The following is a 19,011-nucleotide window of genomic DNA, read 5'->3' as shown; positions in this document are numbered from 1 at the left end:
CCGTCAGATCAAATGCAGAGCACCGAGAATGTGTGATCACTATCTGGAGGTTGCTTGTTAGTTCCGAGTTCCTTACCAGGACCTCCTGTTTTAAGATAACTGATGCAAGTGGTTACTATAGGGCCTGGCCAGCACGAGCTGTTTCGGTCAGTGGTTCCCCTAACAATATGACAAGAGGAAAGTCAAAGGAGTTTACCTCTCTCTGGATTTGTTTACATCTCAAGAGGATGGTGTGGAGAGGGGAGGGAAAGGGGGACTGATATGAATGACCTCACAGTGTGATGGAACCTGTATTCTAGACCCTGTCTTGGACACACCTCTGCCTCAGATGGGCTCAGACAGGTGCCTGGGCCATGGATGAACTCACCCTTGCACAGGGGCATTCATCTCGATCTTGGACTACTGAGAAAGCATGAAGGCTCAAGGTCCAGGTCCAAAATATGTATCATTACTGAGGCCTCTGAGCAATGTAGTTCTGAGCAGATTACTTTGGGGCCAGGAAAATCTGGAACCACAGTTCTGGGAGGCTAATGGCCCAGCATTGCCCAAGAAGACCAGGAAACAAGGAGTGGGTCTATTGGTGAAGGAGAGTATTTTCAGGGGCCACTTTTTATTTGGTCCATATTTTTCTTCACTCCACCTCTAGGCAGAGTCCCAGGCAGAAACTAAGGGCCATACTCAAGCAGTTTAATTGAAGAAAATTTAGCCAAGAGGGAACCAGCAAAGGACAGTGGAACACTAGCGTCTAACAATTGCAGGAAAACATTACCACCCCTGAGCCTGAAAGAGCAAGAGCAAAAGAAGAATGTATTCATTTCCTATGGCTGCTATAATGAATTACCACAAACTTGGTGCCTTAAAACAACAGACTTCTTTTCACAGTTCTGGAGTCCAGAAGTTTGAAATCAGTTTCACTAGGCCAAACTCAAGGTATTGGCTGGTTCACACTCCTTCTGGAAGTTCTAGGGGAGAATTAGCTTGGTGGCTAAAGCAGTATGTGAATTTAATGAGGATGTTTTTAAATAGGAGAGACATACTAGACTTGTTTAAAGTGATAATGAAATGAGTCACTAGAAAAGGAGAGATTGAAAAGTGGAAAGAGTGTGAGAGCAAAGTTCTAAAGGAGGCAGAAAGAAATGGTGTCTCTGACAATGTTGGGATGGATAGAAGCTAAGTGGTGGGCGTGGAAAGTGTGAAGGACAGAAGGTTGTGCGTGGGGAGCAGATGGCAGGCACCTTGTAAAAGCAGAGGCGGAGGAGGACTTCTGGAACAGGAATTAAAAAGGGAAGGATAAGATTCACCGGTGGGAGAGGAAAAGCACGGGCAGCAGATGCTGCATTACCCACAAGCGCGGGGATTCCTGCCTGCCAAGACCCCAGGGTTCCAGATAAAAGGCAGAATGTTTGCTGGATGATTCATCCACGTGGACATTAATTGATTCAACAAATGTTTACTGAGCAGTTACTCTGTCATGATGTCACTCAGAATGAAATGAGACGTGAAATACAGCAGAAAACTATAAGCCAGATGCCAAAGTCATGTACATAGGAGATCAGGAGGAGACTAAGATGCAGGAGATCATGAAGGTAAAAGGAGTGTTCTGTAAAGAGTTGAGACTTACTTTAGTTTCAGATGTACTGTGAAAAAAGTAGTCAGAAGATGGGTCCCAGGAAAAGGAATCAGTCAGCATCACAGAGATGACAATGGAAGTGAAAATTCTTCATTTGGGCAGTGGTCATATGATGACTTGAACATGAGGTTGGAAGGAATTAGCTGGCCACACTGCTCCAAGAGGAATGCTGGTATACATTAAAAAAAAAAAATTATTACAGAAAATTTCAAATAGACACAAAATAGAAAAGTGAACTTCAGTGTATTCTTCACCCAGATTAAACAATAATCAACATTTGCCAGTCTTGTTTAGCAATCCCTCCCTGACTCCCCTTTTATTTATTCCTGGAATATTTTAAAGTTAGACCCAGACATCATTTGTCTCGTCAGTATGTACTTTTAGCCAGTAGGACTTTTTCTTCCTTTTAAACATAACCATAATATCATTCTCACAACTAATAAAATTAACAGTAATTTTTAAAGTTGTTTTGACAACAGCAGACTGAAGCATTTGTTAGGGGTTCTAAATAAAATCACTGGTGTTTAGGAAGCCTGAAAAGAAATGCTTATACAGGGACAGGATTAGTTCTTTGACAGTACCATTAAAAATTATTTTGGAAAATATTAACATGGGGAAAGTTCAAGATGAATGTATATAGTAAATCCTTTGTTACGTATAAACTATAACTTTTTGTTATGTATAAACGTGTATACACAATCCATCTCCATATCTAGCATATGCAGATACACAGATATAAGAAGAAAAAAAGTCTGAAAGAACATTTACTAATATGTCCAGGGATTATCTGAGTGATGGGACCAGTGTTTATTTTTTGCTTTTCATCCCTTTATGCTTTTCAGCGTGTGTGCCTGTGTGTGTGTGTGTGTGTGTCAGGGTGAGGGGTTGGGCGGCAGGGAGAATGTTGAGGAAGGATCGTGGCCTCTTTAACGGAGCTGAATTAATATTTAGCGAAGAAAGTGACTCATCTTCAATCTCACAGTCCACAAATCAGAAAAGCGGATTAATACATAGTAGGCACGGAAAACACATGGTAAATGAATAAAATCTAACGGAAAAGGGTGGAAGCTTCACTCTGATTTATCAATTTTTTAGAAAAAGAAGTGACAGAGATTCAGGCTAGAAGACCATCCAGAAACGAGGCCCAGTGGTATCGCCACATCACGTTGCGTGGCACCGCCCACCCCGCCAGCCTTTAGAATCTTCAGCAGAAAGTCGATGACGTCACATAAGGTTTTCAGTGAGGATGGGAATTGGTCCTAAGACTTCTGGGAAATGGAGTCTGGGCGCTGTGATGACTGCGAGTCTCCGAGGTTTCTGGGAATTGTAGTTCTCAGATGTAGGATCAGCTCTTTGGCCGATCTTGCTTCAGAGTGCCCCCGGGGAAGCGGGAAGATGGCGTCTGGGGTGGTCGCGGGACCCCATCCGGTGGTTCTAGGAGTGGCCATTGCAGCCTTGATGAGGGGAACTGGAGCACACAACGGTCACCATAAAATTCCGGGAGCACAGCCACAGCGCAGAGCTCTGAGGCTCTTACCCCCGCGGTGGTCTTCGCACTCACGCGCCTCCTTCCCTACCCGGGTTCCCGAGGAATGGCCTAGGCTTCCGGACGTGCGAGGACAGGGACGGCAGCTGGCATCCGCGGGAGCCACCTGCAGGGCTCACAGAAGAGGGCCCACGCTGAGCGCCTAGATGTGGGCTCCGTGCAAGGACGGAGATTATTTTGAAGACATTGTTCAGTGTGAGCCGAGTCACAGTGCTTTTGGCTGCATTGGAAAACCCTCTGTTTCTCCTTAGAATAAAGCTCCCCACTCCAGATCGCTCTTATCTTCTGACCCGATTTCCCCACCAGAAATCCCAAAAGTTTTTGGTTCCAAATCGACTTTAAAGATGCAAGTTAATCATATCAGGCGTTCAGCTTTTTAATGTTTTGTATTCATGGCTAACTGCTGAGTGTGTATCAGAAATTCCTCCCTCCATACCCTAGGTAGCTTACAGGAAAGTTAACAACAGCAATTAAGGAAGTGCTGGTCTCTCTTCTTCCTTGCCCGTATCTAGTCACCAGTTTCATAGGATCCTTACTTTATACTGTCTCCTCATCTGACCACTGCTCTGTTCCACAATACCACTATTCTAATACTTCAGCTTCTCACCTAGTTTCTGCGTGCTGTCTCTCTCATTTCCAAACCACCTTGTCTCCTCTACCAAATTAATCTTCTCCCCGAAACCAAATTTTTATTACCATGATCAAAAACCTCCTGTAATTCCCTCATTGCCTAAATGATTAAATCCACACACAAGCTAGTACTCAGGGCAGCCACTGTCTAGTTATCCAATTCCAAATAAACTTTCTTATTTTTATTTCACTGAACTCCCTGCCATAGACAGTCCAGTTCATCTATTGGAACAAACAGAGCATTTTCCTACCTCTATACCTTTACTTACACAGTTCTTTCTTTCCCAGATCTTGCCAGGGCCCAGCTTAAGAGATCCAGTAGTGGGGTCAAATCCTGATCCTCGGGTAAGCTATTTAACATGTGTAAATTTCAGTTTCTTCATCCCATAATGTGGTAAGTTAAGAGACTCAAAAAGAGCTTTTCTTCTGGCACCCAGTAATTACTTGATTATCTCTACCCTCTGCTCCTTCTAACCCCACTCCACCCCAAGAAGAATCTTTCTATTTGCCTTTCTGAGACTTCTACTATGAACTAAATATTTATTTATTGGAAAACATACTATATGCTAGGTGTTGTAGAGAACACATAATTTAATTTTAATTTTTTGTTATCAAGCACATTGTATAATTACATGAAGGCCAGTGGAGAAATTCATCTTAACTCTATTAGGCTTTCCTTGAAGAATGGACATTTTCTCCCCTTCCAAATACAATGTAAGCAAATGACCATCTCACTTTCATACCTGAATAACTATCTGGCATACCATAATTTGTCATGATCTTGATCTTCTAGGCATTTTCTTCTTTAATACTGATTTGTATTTTTTCAGTTTTGTATTTTATCGTATCTTGTAAGCCGCCTTGAGTCATTTTTGACACACAATAGAGTTATAATAAAATAGATGACAATTGTCTGTGATGGCAGAAGAAATATCTTCTTACTTATTTGACTGTGATCCTAGTTTTCCATTCTGTGGAGTTACAGACCCTTTAGGGATGAAATGAAAGACTACAGGCAGATATGAAGGAATAGAATCATAACAATTAGCATTTATTGAACACTTACTATATGTCAGGCACTGTTTTCATCACTTTATATGAATAAACCCACATACTCCTTAAAACAGTCTCATGAAGTGGAAAGCCAAGAGGCCAGCATCCCAGGAGCTCTGAAGGAGAGTCAGTCCCAAGGCTTAATGTATATAATTCAAGGTAGGACAAAAAGGACAAAAATATTTATGAGGTAATCTCACCATTCAAAAGAGTAAAGTGACTGCATTATTAAATTAAACCCTCCTGATTTAGATTAAAACTACAATCCAGGCCTGCATTGTACTATGTATTAGATGGGGCTTCTAAGAGATTTAAGACAATTTCTAACTTCAAAAAAGTTCATGGAAAAAAGCACCTGACAGAACCAGAGAACAGAATAAGAAAGTATGTAATACAGGAGAATAAGGGAAACCATCACTGTAAAGGACTTCTAAGGGGGGTGGTGGTGCTGAAATTATCACAGAGGAGGCAGGACCTGACCAGGGCCTTTTATAAAGTATGGATAGATTTCTGGAGATACAGGGAGGAAAGCAGGGTATGTAAAAGAGTGCCACGGAATAGTTTGAAGCGGAGCCAAGTGTGAAGAGAAAGGGTGTCGTAGAGACAAAGGACAGGGCTGCCCAGTTGTACTGGGGAGTAATGGAAAATAAGTAAATAGATCCAACTGTGCAAGGTCTTCAAGTTAAAGTACTTTGAACTTTTTCCTTGGGACAATGGGAAACTGTGGATTCTTTCTGAACCAAGTGGTAGTTTAGTCAGGCAGCTATATAAAGACAGGGAGACAAGAGCAGCAACAATGTGTTTACTCTGGTAATCTAGGCCCAAACTACTGAGGACTTGGCAGCAGCAGTAGGAATAGAGAGAAAGAAATCAACCATCAAGACATTTCAAATAAATCCTAGCAGACTGATTACCCAGGATAGATAAAGAGGAATCAGTAAGCAATAATTTGGGGACATTTAGTGACTGCTCAGCACTGTGTGATGTTTTATAGGGATCTAAAACAAGATTTCTGTTTTCAAGAAGCTTATAATCTAATTGAATAACATGAAGTACTATAAGCCAATAAAATGAAATTATTCTGGTCCAACTCTTGCCCAAGTCACAGAGCTGATCATTGTTAATCAGAGAAGTGCTGGGAGGTAGGAAAAGTGTGGATCAGCACAGAACCATGGATCCCAGAAGCTCACGTTTTAAGACATAGGAGTGGCCAAAATTACCAATTCTGCAAATGTCAAGTAGGAAGAGGACTGAGAAAAAGGCACTGAGTTTGTCTTTGACAGATCAACTTAACAAGGCTGGTGAGTGTCAGAACCAGATGGTATATGTTTCATGAAGTCTGTAAACAAAAGAAAAGTTTTTAAAATAGGACAGCAATTTTTAAAAAGATAATGGAGGAACTAAGATTTTTAGGACCTTCTTGGTAAGGATAAGATAAAATAACACTGGGATTAGTTAGGCACATTAGAACTATGGGCTATACTTTGAGGAAACTATGCTATAGCAAAAAAAGGTAAGGGAGGAAGGAAGAGAAAAATTTGTCCATATAATTCGAGACTGAATTTTTTATCCCCAAACTGGTGGGAATTTTTTATCCTAATCTGAAGCCAGCTCCTTCTCTTCTGCCACTGGAGCCAGCAAGCATGAAAATACACACACATGGTATTTCCTCTTTTAAGTGAAGGAGCTGATGTGGTTGGGAAAGAGAGGGTTCACTAGTTGTTCAGGGATCCAAGCTCCATGGAATAGATAAGGTGAGGAACTGCAAGGTGTTAGGTAGCTGTATATTCTAAGATTGGAGCCCTCCAGAATATTAGAGTGAATGTTAGGTTTTAAAATTCATCCCCTTGTTGGATTGATCACTCATTTGAGCATTTAGTTTGCAAAAAGGAAGGAAGGCTAGCTTGAAACTGGCTTAGAGTTAGCTAGTAGGAAGGAAAATTCAAACAAGTATATATGTTTCTTTTCAGCTGTGGGAGGTTATGCTGTGTGCTCTTGTGCTAACATTAAGGAAAGCACAGATATTACTCTTTAGTGTGAAGTTGCTGATGTCTGATGAGAGATGAACTCTGACTGAAGGCTTTTCCACAGTTATTACACTTGTAAGGCTTCTCTCCGGTATGAGTTCTCTGGTGAATAATAAGGGAGGAGCTCCGACTGAAACCCTTTCCACACTCTCTACACTCGTGGGGCTTTTCTCCAGTGTGTATTCTCTCATGTTCAACAAGGGATGAACTCCGACTGAATACCTTCCCACAGTCACTGCACTCATAGGGGTTCTCCCCAGTGTGTGTTCTCTGATGTTCAATAAGAGATGAGATCCAACTGAAAGCTTTTCCACATTCACTGCATTCATAGGGATTCTCTCCAGTGTGTATTCGTTGATGCTGAATTATGGTTGAATGGTCACTGAAGGCTTTCCCACATTCATTACATTTGTAAGGTTTTTCTTGAGTATGAGTTCGCTGATGCTGACTAAGGTTAGTGCTTCGGCTAAAGGCTTTTCCACATTCACTACATTCATATGGTTTTTCTCCAGTATGGATCCTCTGATGTAGACTAAGGTGTGTACTCCGGCTAAAAGCTTTTCCACATTCACTGCATTCATAAGGTTTCTCTCCGGTGTGAGTTCTTTGATGTTCAATAAGGTGTGTACTTCGGCTAAAAGTTTTACCACATTCATTGCATACAAAAGGCTTTTCTCCACCATGAATTCTACTGTGGACAATAAGGTCTGATTGGTAACTAAAGGCTTTACCACATTCATTGCATTTACAAGGTTTCCTTTGCGGAAAAAGTTTTTGGTGTTTAATTAAGCCTGAATTATCTTTGGAGTTTTTCCTAGATATGGGGGACATAGCTCCCTTTGGAATTTTCTGCCGTGTATTAAGCTTTGAGCTTAGACTAAATTCACTGGATTCAGGGCCTCTCTCCCTAGTGAAAATTTCCTTGAGGGTCATTGACACTTTTCTGATTGCTGTTTTCTCAAAAGAAGATTTCTTCTGTGGAGGACATTTTGTCTGCCTTGATAACTGGCCCTCACTTTTACAGGCTTCTTCATTCATAGGACGTTGGGCAGTATTCCTTCGGAGACTTTCCATTGCTGACCCTGGAAACTCTAGTTCTTCAGAAATAGCCTGATTGGTGTTGATGCTTTGGTTCAGTTCAAATATCCCTATCTGAAAGACATTTAAAGTGCAAATGTCACCTGTGTCTAGTGTGGAGAGCAAGGAAAATAAACCAACAGGAAAAAAAGACAACTAATTTGCAATTCATGCACACTAGCAACTTTATATGGGCAGAAACTTAAAAGGGACAATGAAAGAGAAGTGAACAAGGCCAGAAGTGATAACAGAGTTTTCACAGTGGATGCACAGAGACATCAAGAAATACAGGTAGGGGCTTGGTTAAATGCTGAGCCCCCAAAATGGACATGAGCAGATATACCAATTGATGAGCAGAGAACAGGGGATTAGAAAGTAAAATGAGCTATTAGCTATTGTAGCCAATTAGTTATGGTAAATGAGAGACAGGAAAGGGATGAGAAAAGTAAAGACTCTCAAATGTAGAAAACATAACCACCACCACCCTGCCAAAATGCAAAAAGTGAGGAAGACTCTATCAAGCTTGTATGCAACCATTTTCTTGGCAAAGAGAGAAAACAGAATTTCAGAAATGCTAACTATTACCCTGCTATCCCCATTTGATCTCCCTTTGATCACCCAACCCTTCTTCCAGCTAGTTTAGGTACTCTTCTAAACAAGTCTACAACCACAGACTTCAGAGGATTAACAGAGCTCATCATAACAGATCTTAACTTAGAGTTCATCAAGGCCAACTTGCTTATTTGACAGATAGAAAACAGAGTAACTTAAGTCACCCAGCAAATTGCAAGAGCTTAGACTAGAACTCACGTCTCCGAAATTTCAAGTTAGTGGCCTTTTCATGATAATACTCACCTAGACAGATATTTTTGGTCACTCCCCTCTTCAGCTCCCTGAAGATCCAGTGTCTACAATTGTTCTTTCTCCAACTGGGTGATCATGTCCAATTCACATGCTGGGATCCCTGCTGATTGTAAATGATTTAACACAAGGCTATTGGTGCTGGAGACACAGGGCTATTGAGAGCTCAACATTAATGCTTTGATCTATAGAAAAGATAGTGTGTGGGAATTCCCTGGCGGTCTAGTGGTTAGGACTCTGCGCTTTCACTGCCAAGGGCCTAGGTTCAATCCCTGGTCGGGGAACTAAGATGCCACAAGCTACACGGTACGGCCAAAAAAAAAAAACTCCAAACAAACAAAAACCATAGTGTGCATTTTTAGAGGCTGTGGCAGGAGGGGCTGGAGAAAATGGGTATCTGAAAGTTCTGGGCTAAAACTGGTTCCAAAAGAAAGGTTATACACATACCCATCAGAATCACTTATGGAACTTGTTACTCTAGATACTGGGCATTACTTCAGACCTAGTTAAGTACAATGAGGCCCAGGCATTTGCATTTATTAAGTTCATATGACTCGACAAGTTGAATTGTCCAAAATGAACCTTAGAAACACTCTCTAGGTTGCCTGAAAAATGTGTTCACTGGGACCAGCCTTTCTACCAAACATTCTTCTCACAGCCAGAGGGTCTAAAACATAAACTCAGCTTCCCTTAGGACAGGTGACTTCTTCCTTCTGCTGGAAGGGCCAACACTTCCCAAGGATCTCAAGGTTTCCAGGTATTAGGCAGCTAGCTTTCCCAGACGATTCCTTTAAAAAGCTAGCACCCCACATTCAGACTGTACCAAGCAGTCTGTTTATCTCCCCACTCACAAGGTTGTTCTAACACTTGCCTTATAATAAGGAAGAGCAGCAAGGCCCTCTCCTAGAATACTGACCTAAACTCGTGTATAGCAGAGCATCCTGGCTCTGGCAACCTTTCTGTTGGTAAAATGGGGAGGATATGGGAATCTGTGCCTACTCTTCCAGCCCTTCTCTGGACTCTATGTTTCCCCACTGAAGTTTTTTCTTTAACCCATTTTCTTGTAAATTCACTCAGAGCCCTTGGGCATGACAGTAGGCAACAAATTGTATAATAGTTCCTCTAATGTTTCTGCTCACAGCACAATTTAAGATCCACTAGGTTAAGAGTTGATCTGGTTTCACAAGTCTTGCCTTTCTCAGAGACTGGGAACCTCCCAAATGTGGAAATGAATCCTGGAGGATTTCACGAAGAAGCCATCCATGGAGAACCTCAAGAGCAACATGACAATGCTGTCTGTGTCCAGCTTTGCCAAGAACATGCCTTTCAACTGAAAGCAGGGAATGCAAAACTCTACCACTAGGTTGACTGAGAAGTCAGAATTTCTAATTTATTTAGAACCTTGCAATAAAATCCAGTTGCATACTTTTTGGCGCTAACATTCCTTAGTAGGCATTTGTCTTACTGCTTAGGTTGGCTGGCCTACATTCTTGCAGCCCAGATCCTTAAGCTACTCCATCATTATTCTGTTGGCAGTTCACTGTTACTTCTCTCCTCTATTACAGTAATCCTCAAGGCAGCAATATCACCTCCTAGGGAGAGTTTTGGGAATTTGTGAGGGTTTGTGTGTGTGGTTTTTTTGTTTTGGTTTGGTTTGGTTTTGGTTTTGGTTGTCATGTTGATTGGATGGGGCTATTAGAATTTAGTGAGGGCCAGGGATTCCTGTAAAACAAAGAATGTCCCTTATCCTGCCAGACTTTCAAAAGAGTTGTTAATGGTTACCTGAGACTGGAACTACTTTACAAATAAATACAAAGTATTTTGCACAACTTTGCTATGTATTGGAAAATCAAGGAAATATACTTCTTTTTCTTTGAATGATATTCGGAATTGTTTGCCATTTTAGGAAAATCAAGCCACTCATGATATTAGATTCACAAATACGACATTCACATATCCGTCTGCATTTGTAGCTGTTGTATTCACATGATTCTATGAATAGGTACAAGTGTCTATTTCATCCAATCATTTACATGCTGAAAAACTATTATTCTATTATAAATTACTTTCCTTTTCTTTCTCCTTTATATTACAGTTAAGGTAACGTAGTGATATTCTGGAAATTATATCTATAGGTAGTTAATATTATCTATAAATTTTATTTCAAGATAGTAAAGGGGATGGTAGGTTTGAAAGGTAGAAAATTACTTCTCTAGTGCAATAGAACTAAAGTATTAACAGTTACACAATAGATAAATAGTGACTGTCTCAGGCGGTAAATTGCAAAGCCTCTAAAGCCTTAAAGCAAAAGTCCTTGTCCCCAACAGAAGTCCTTGAAGATCTGAGAACACCCAGACTGCCATAAAGGTGACATAGGAGCAGTGGGAATTTTGTACATAGTGGCATATTATTACATTATTACATATTACATTCCATCTTGGAGAAGAGATATTGTTGAGAAGAGATTTTGTTCAGGCTTTTGGAGACAAAGGGAAACCAGGAAGATCTGAAATGTGAAGATCTTTATAAACTGACTCACTAGAACCATTAAAACATAGGACATCTAAAAGTAGGCAGGATCTCCTGAACAGAGAGAACTAGGACAGAGTTCAAAGGAGAGAGCCAATTTGAAGTTGAGGGTTTACTCTCATGCTTATTAATACCTTGATGATTGGTAAAATATACCAATTTGATATAAGATAATTATAATTTAATGTGTATATAGTGTGCAGTACAAGAGTCCCAAGATGTAGTTGTTTTTGCATTTCAAATAAGCTCATGACATGTGTAACTGTATTATGCATTATGTGTTTGTATATGTGACACCTATGACAGACACACAGAAACCACATTGGGGAAAGTTTCTACATTAAAAAAAAAAAAGAACCCAACTGTGAAAGGAACGTGAGTTGGAGGTGCAGCCTCTGGAAAGGCCCGTTTTTGGTCTTTTCTCTTGGGTCTGCCTATTCTAAGCATTTTATGAATACGGACTCATTTTTGTCTCACAACAATGAGAGGGTTACTATTATTATTTCCACAATACAAATGAAGAATTTGAGTTACAGAAAGGATAAGTAATTTGGCCCAAGGCCAAGTGATAAATCCTGGACTCAAACTCACTACACTACATCATACTTACTGCTTCTCAACAAGCAGGGAAAAAACACTTGAGTCATGCTTTCCATTCATATGGCCTCTAAAGGGCCAAGAAACTAAACCACTGATCCCAGGACACCAGCATGACCTTGACACAAGAGTGACTACCTCTGAGAGATGACTACTGAGAGGCTGCAATAAGTCCCAACTACACTAAACGCCCTATCTGGGTAAACTAAGGATTAAATTTCCTGGCTTCCACTAAAGTGCCACCACAAAGCAAGTGGTATCCTTGGCATAAATCAGTGAAACACCAGATAGAGGCCCCGTGGTATAAATAATTACTTGGTATTACATTTACCAAGTAATCTGGATTTTGATCATAGCTCTGTTGGTAGCTAAATAAAAACCAAGGAAAAATAACCAGTCTGGTTTTATGTATCCTCATCTGTAAAAGGAAGATGTTGGACTTGATTAGTCCAGAGCTGTCTGATTCCTGGAATTTAATTTTAGATTCCAAACTCTGAGGCACAGACCCATCTGCCTAGACTAAGGGGATAAGACTAGAACGAACAGACTCTTTTTCAAATCCCCAGAGACATGTGAGAGCCTAAGGTCCATGTTTCAGAGGAAACTGTTTGAGAAAGAGGCCAATTGCCTAATGCTGAAATAGAGCAAGGGGGTGCTGAGGAAGACATCAAAAGCAGTCAGCAGGCAACCAGGGACTAATCCCATACTGGGCAAAATTTGCCACACTCACCTAAGAAGGGACATTCTCTGAAAAGAGAAATACATGTGTCTCCATTTGGCGAGATGGCACAAACTTCCAGAAAAGAAGGAAGAATCCTTAACATACATGGTATACGATCTTATAGTGAGATAGAAAGTTGCCTTTCCCTCTTCCACCTCCTCTTCGTTTTCTTTCTGGTCAAGGGCAAACCTGGGGGAATAACACGGGCTTCCCTGGTGGTGCAGTGGTTGAGAGTCCGCCTGCCGATGCAGGGGACACGGGTTCGTGCCCCAGTCCGGGAAGATCCCACATGCCGCGGAGCGGCTAGGCCCGTGAGCCATGGCCGTTGAGCCTGCGCATCTGGAGCCTGTGTTCTGCAACGGGAGAGGCCACAACAGTGAGAGGCCCACATACTGCAAAAAAAAAAAAAAAAAAAAAAAAAAATCTGGGGATAACAGGTCTTATCCTAAGGAATCCAGAGTCACTGGTCTAGTAATGTCCACACTGGGCCAGGTGAATGCAACCCTAGGTATTAAGAGGTAAAACAAATTTCCCAAAGTAACCCCACCTCCTCCCAGACACAAAGAAAATGACAGTAGCCATTTATGTCTGGGTTTAAGTCCCTAGTTCTTTAATGAGAAAAGGTAAAGGGAATTGGTCTGGGCTGAGTCCAAACTCTCTCTAAACTCTCTAGGTGTTCCGAGGCATATAATCCAGTCTGCTTATCGATTTCCTCACATGGGATGTGAGTTCAAAGGGAGTAGGCAATAGTCCCTTACTTCTTCCTGAGAGTCAAAACAGAAGACAGATGATACTGCTCCACCACAGGGCTGTGCATCTCTGGGCAAGCCACTCACCTTTTTGAAAGGCTGGACCCACACTATAAAATGGCATTACTAGTACTCGCTTGTCTTTTCTCACAAAGCTTCTATGAATGCTACACGTTATAAATGGCAAAGCTTACTATAAAGAATATCATCTATGACATAAGGAGATATTACTGCTGTGCTTACCTCAAATGAATTAGTTTTTAAATTGTGATAGTATACATTTAGGGAAAGATGCTCTCAGAGGATTTGTGCTGCTGTTCTAGAGTGTAGACAGATGCATTCTTTTTCCTGGCTTTGGAGGATGCACATGAAATGGGGTAGGCAGAGCTGGTGGATATGACAAAGTTCTCAGGAGGAGCCCCCAGATATATTTCAGAGAGGCTAGGAGGTCTCTGTCTCCACAAGGTTAGGACAATACCCTTATCCAGGTTTCATACAAGGGGTTCCTCCACCGTGATGTGGAATGTTGCCTCTCCTTTTCTCTTTTTCTCCTTTCTTCCTCATACTTTAGTTTTATCTGGATCACCTTACTGGTCTATAGATATTGTAACCTTACCAAATCATTATTCTCGAAAGTACAGTGGTCACAAAGTGCTGCAGCACCAGCAAAACCCATTCTCCTCTTTATATGACTAACTTTCCAGCCCGCACAGCCCTGACCCCCTCCTGTTACCCTAACCATCTGAAATTCTTTTGACCATGCCACTTTCTCTTATAATCAATTGCTGATCTTGGAATAATTTTCCCTTGTATATACTCCCTTGAATATTAAGAAATTATCTCATTCAGAAGGAAGCAGGTTCTGAAGGTTCTGAAATAGCTCTTCTTCTGGTGCTTTGCTTTCTGGTATCGGGCTGACTACTTCCTGGAGCCTTTGTGAATACACAAGAGTCAGCAGGAGGGCCTAGGCAGCCTCTGTTCAACTCTAAAACAGAGACAGTCAAGTCTCCAGGCCTACCAAAAGATGGTCTTCAGACAATAGTGTCCTTGAAGATTGGTTCAAAGTCACAACAAATTCAGAGAATTTGATATACAGCATTTGTCAATACCCCTAACAACATCTACTATACTGAAGTACAACCGTCATCATCAGAACCATAAGATAAATACTACTACTCTCAAGCTCTGTAACTTTAAGTAAGGTACTTCATCTCTGTGTGCCTCAATTTTAAAATCTGTAACATGAGGATAATAATCGTACATCTCATGGGGTTAACGCGAGGATTAAATGAGTTGACGCAGGTAAAAACTCTTAGAACAGTGCCTGGTACACGGTAAGCATCTGGGAAACACCCCGAGTACAGAAGCCCTTCCTCGCCCAGCTAGAGCGGAGCGGAATGAAACTCCGAGCTTTTCCATCTCCCAGGGGTTCACCGGAGAACACCACCTGCTGTCACTGCAGCTGAGGAACTAGGTTGTGCCCACCCGGAAGGCGAGCGCTGGGCGCCGCGCAGAGACACCGTGCCGCGTCCCAGCCGCGGAGGCACCTCTCGGCCGGATCTGAGGCCAGACCACCCTTGGACCTCTCGCCGGTCTCCCCGCCCGAGAGAGTTGAGTGTTTCCGCACGACCAATTCCTAGAGCCTCCAGGCCCACCCGTCCAGGCCCCGGGACCCGGAGCCCTACGTGCCCCACTCACCGGCCGCCTCCGGGCGAACGCCGGGACACACCCTGGGCCGGACCCACGCTTAGACGGAACCTTAGTACGCGGGGCTTGAGGAAGCCGGAAGGATTAACGGGAAACCCTTGCGTCGACCCACTGCTCCCGCGCTCACCAAGGTTCCCGAGGTCACAGACACTCTTCCACTCAGACCCTTGGTCGTGTCCTTGTCAGTATGTGGGGCCAGTCATTGCCTGATCAACGGCCGTGACCTAATTCTCCTGGAGCAGATGATCTGTTAGAGAACAGAGACGATGAGGAGAATGGGCAGCACACCAGGGGCCGTGGCTCTGCGCCTGCGCTGCAGAGTCCGGGACCGCCAGGTTGTTTCCCGGAGATTTTTGCAAAGCACTTTCCCTGGTGTGTGTGACGCCGAGATTGAGAAGTTGATGCTAGAGGCCTGAGAAAGTTGATGCTGGAGACCCTAGAAAGGTCCTGAAGATCTTAATACATTCTATGCAGTATAGTCCAAACCAGTGGTTTAGTTTTAAACAGCATACCCGCAGAGCTGGTTAAAATGCAGATTCCCAGGCTTCGCACTCGTTGGTCAGAGGAAAGTCCCAGAAACACTGCATTTTCAGGGGGCATCCCAGGTAATTCTTATGCAGGTGGTCCTCAGACCATCTCTGGGGAAACAGGCTTTTTTGCACAGTCTAGATGCTTAGATGCAATTAAATGCAGGACACTTCCCAAATTCCATCAAGAGAAGTAAAGGTAAATAAAATCAGGATCCTATTCTGGTCATGAAGATTTTTACCTATGTTTTATCCTAAGAGTTTTTATAGTTTTACTCTTAAATTTAGATCTTTGAATTATTTTTTTGTATTTGGTGTAAAGTAAGGGTACAACTTCATTATTTTGCATGTGGATATCCAGTTTTCCCAGTACCATTTGTTGGAAAAGACTGTTACTTCCCAATTATGTGGTCTTAGCACTGGTTGAAAATCAGTTGATATATATGTGGAATTTGTTTTTTCTGGGCTTTCTTTACTATTCCATTGGTCTAGACGTATATCCCTATTCCGGCACCACACTGTTGAGATTACCACTGTGTAGCTTTGTGGTAAGTTTTGAAATTAGGAAGTATGAATCTTCCAACTTGTTCCTTTTCAAAATTTGGTTTGGTTTTGAGGGTCCCTTGAGATTCCATATGAATTTTAGGATGGGTTTTTCTATTTCTGTAAAAAACATGGTTGGTATTTTGACAGGGAGTACATCAAATCTGCTTTGAGTAGTATTGCCATCTTAATATTGTCTTTCAATTCATAAACATGGTATGTCTTTCCATTTACTTAGGTCTTCTTTAATTTCTTTCAGCAATGTTTTGTACTTTTTGAAGTACAAATCTTTTTCCTCCTTGGCTAAATTTCTTCTTAGGTATTTTATTATTTTTGATGCTATTGCAGATGGAATTCTTTAATGAATAGAGCAACCAGATTAGTTTTAAAAAATAGAGGATTTGAGCAACAATATAAACCAGTTAGACCTAACAAAATATACATATAGAACATTTCACCCAACAACAGCAGAACACACATTCTTCTCAAGTGAACATGACACATTCTCCAGGATAGAGCATATGTTAAACCACAATAAAAGCATTAATAATTTTTAAAAGATTAATATCATACAAAGAATATTTTCTGATCAAAATGGAATGAAACTAGAAATCAATAACAGAAGGAAAATTAGAAGATTCATAACTGTGGAAATTAAATAACATAGACTTAAACAAAAAAGAACATAAAAGAAATCACAAAGGAAATTAGAAAATAACTTGAGAAGAATGAAAACAAAAGCACAACACACCAAAGCTTATGGGGTGAAGCACTGTTTTTTAAAATCCCCTAGGGGTTGGGAAGCCATTTCAGCTCTTTGGAGTTAAAACTATGGCTGGACTCTGTACTGGCTCCTCAGCAATCAAAAGCAGTGATAAGCAATCAAAACATTAAACCCCAATGTTTAGACTGCAAGGTCTTTATTGCCTACCACAGCACCAGAAAGCTACACCAGGAGCAAGGCCCATAGTTCCCACTGGCTGCCTGCCACAGTGCTAGGAGATGGGGGATGGTAGCCATTGCATGAAACAGTGAGATTCACCAAAATTTATCAATCTCTTCATCAGTCTGTCTTCTGGACTCTGCAAGTGTTTGACTAGACCCCAGATTTCCAAAAGAGTTGCTTCATACAGTCCTGTGAGCTCAATAGTTGTTTCTATGGAGGGACTGATTCCTGGACATTCCTACTCATCCCTCTTCCATGACATAACTGTCATTTCCTTTCACAAATCATGGAATGAAGAGTGAAATGACACAGACAGATACAAGGCTAGAATTAAATCTTGTGTTCTTTAAGGGGGAAAGGGTCTCCTGAATATAAGGAGTTTAAGCAATATAAGGAGAGAAATTGGTTGGAAGAAGAGGGACAAGAAAAAAATTTTAATCTTAAAAACAGAAGAAATGCTGAGCATACTTAACTTACACCTTTCTATGTGACTTCTTGGACTTCGTGTCTTTACAATTTTTGTACTGCAGAGAAATTTAAAATTCATTTGTAAACAATTGCTGTGAATTTTGAAATGGAACTTTTATGAACTTCTACCAAACTTACCTTTAAGATTTTCCCAATTTGTATATCTGTTGCTTCATGTGAAAGAAACTTCTTAAAATGAATTTAATAAAATAAAGCATTCTTCCTACCATACGACCCAGCAATCCCACTACTGGGCATATACCCTGAGAAAGCCGTAATTCAAAAAGCGTCATGTACCACAATGCTCATTGCAGCACAATTTACAATAGCCAGGACATGGAAGCAACCTAAGTGTCCATCGACAGATGAATGGATAAAGAAGATGTGGCACATATATACAATGGAATATTACTCAGCCATAAAAAGAAACAAAATTGAGTTATTTGTAGTGAGGTGGATGCACCTAGAGTCTGTCATACAGAGTGAAGTAAGTCAGAAAGAGAAAAACAAATACCGTATGCTAACATATATATATATATGGAATCTAAAAAAAAAAAAGGTTATGAAGAACCTAGGGGCAGGACAGGAATAAAGACGCAGACGTAGAGAATGGACTTGAGGACATGGGGAGGGGGAAGGGTAAGCTGGGACAAAGTGAGAGAGTGACATGGACTTATATATACTACCAAATGTAAAATAGATAGCTAGTGGGAAGCAGCCACATAACACAGGGAGATCAGCTCAGTGCTTTGTGATCACCTAGAGGGGTGGGATAGGGAGGGTGGGAGGGAGATTCAAGAGGGAGGAGATATGGGGATATATGTATATGTATAGCTGATTCACTTTCTTATAAAGCAGAAACTAACACACCATTGTAAAGCAATTATACGCCAATAAAGACGTTAAAAAAATAAAGCGTTCTTCAATCAGCTACAAGGGATGATAAGTTGAAAAATCTGGCTATACTGTCTATTGAAGGTGACTATACAAACAGGATAAATTTTGTCAGTCATTGAGAAATTTGCAGAAGACTCAAAAACAGAAACTATGAAGTTATTATTCATTACTGCAACACACTAATATGTAGGTGAGTTTTTTTCATCTTTTCCCAGAAATACATTCATGTAATTAAAAATACCAATCCATTATTTAAAAAATTTGGCCTATATTAAAAACTTTTTTAAAACTTTCATAATTATATGTGAAGTGAAATAAAGACTATTTCACTGGACATTATTATTATTCATTCCATTTCAGGATTATTACTGACAATAATTTTTCTTGTACAGAGGAGAGAAGTGTTAAAAAAAATTATCTGCTCTTGATGTTAAATAAGCCTTGGTAAGGGTACCCAGATTATATTCCTAAAGAACATAAATGGAACCTGAGACTCTGGTTTT

The 19,011-nt window shown here is 41.1% G+C and overlaps 1 long non-coding RNA gene across 1 annotated transcript; it reads right to left on the bottom strand.

The window, feature by feature from the left end:
* Positions 1 to 1,739: 1,739 nt before the first annotated feature.
* On the bottom strand, positions 1,740 to 12,744 carry LOC309828349. Its single transcript, XR_014297306.1, has 3 exons — positions 12,681 to 12,744; positions 8,819 to 8,927; positions 1,740 to 1,799 (listed from the first exon to the last, which is right to left on the bottom strand). It is a non-coding gene; the product is annotated as an uncharacterized lncRNA (long non-coding RNA).
* Between the last annotated feature and the right edge of the window lie 6,267 nt (positions 12,745 to 19,011).

Source organism: Grampus griseus (genome assembly GCF_964374135.1).
Source record: "Grampus griseus genome assembly, chromosome: 10".
Classification (NCBI taxonomy): Eukaryota; Metazoa; Chordata; class Mammalia; order Artiodactyla; family Delphinidae; genus Grampus; species Grampus griseus.
The sequence above is the reverse complement of the archived record's forward strand: the minus strand, read 5'-3'. Positions and strand labels throughout refer to the sequence as shown.